The sequence below is a fragment of the Vicia villosa genome, linkage group LG5, assembly GCF_029867415.1.
Source record: "Vicia villosa cultivar HV-30 ecotype Madison, WI linkage group LG5, Vvil1.0, whole genome shotgun sequence".
NCBI lineage: Eukaryota > Viridiplantae > Streptophyta > Magnoliopsida > Fabales > Fabaceae > Vicia > Vicia villosa.
Genome location: NC_081184.1, coordinates 38,140,365 through 38,141,181, shown reverse-complemented (window position 1 = coordinate 38,141,181; position 817 = coordinate 38,140,365). Strand labels below are relative to the sequence as shown.

Below are 817 nucleotides of genomic sequence, written 5' to 3'. Positions count from 1 at the left end.
ATATAATGAATTAACGAAATCGAACATTTTATTAACGTAAGACGTCGAATTCATCATCTTCCCGAAGTTGAACCAATTCCAGTTTCTCAAGAATTGATCCTTGCTGATCAACCAACCCCGGAGTTAGAGATGGCTGCTCTTCGTCCTCTTAGAGACTATGTCGCTCCTTCACGAGCTGAACCGCACTCAAGTATCGCACCACCTGCGATAGAGGCAAACAATTTTGAACTAAAACCTTCACTAGTACAACCTGTCCAACAGAACCAATTCTCTGGAAGCCCTGCAAATGATCCTAATCTCTATTTATCCATGTTCATGCAATACGCCGACACTGTCAAAGCTAACAATGTCAGTCCCGAAGCTATTCGATTACGTCTTTTTCCCTTCTCCTTGAGAGATAGAGCTAGAGCATGGCTTCAATCTTTACCCTCTAACTCCATAACGACCTGGGATGAATTGAAGAGAGTTTTCTTAGCGAGATATTTCCCGCCTAGCAAAACTGCTATGCTGAGAGGTCAAATCAACGAATTTACCAAAAAAGACAACGAATCACTCTTTGAAGCTTGGGAGCGATATAAAGATATGCTAAGACTATGTCCTCATCATGGACTTGAGCCATGGATGATCATCCATACTTTCTATGGTGGTCTACTATATAACACTAAAATAACCATAGATACTGCTGTTGGCGGAGCTTTGATGGACAAACCTCTTGATGAAGCCTATAACCTCATAGAAAACATGGCACAGAACCATTACCAATGGGTAGGAGAACGAACCGTTGTAGAGAAATCCCAAACCAAAGGAGGAATGTACG

General features: G+C 41.9%; 1 non-coding gene across 1 annotated transcript; it reads right to left on the bottom strand.

The window, feature by feature from the left end:
• Nucleotides 1–504: 504 nt before the first annotated feature.
• Nucleotides 505–611, bottom strand: LOC131608390 (small nucleolar RNA R71). Its single transcript, XR_009285654.1, has one exon. It is a non-coding gene; the product is annotated as a small nucleolar RNA R71 (small nucleolar RNA).
• Between the last annotated feature and the right edge of the window lie 206 nt (nt 612–817).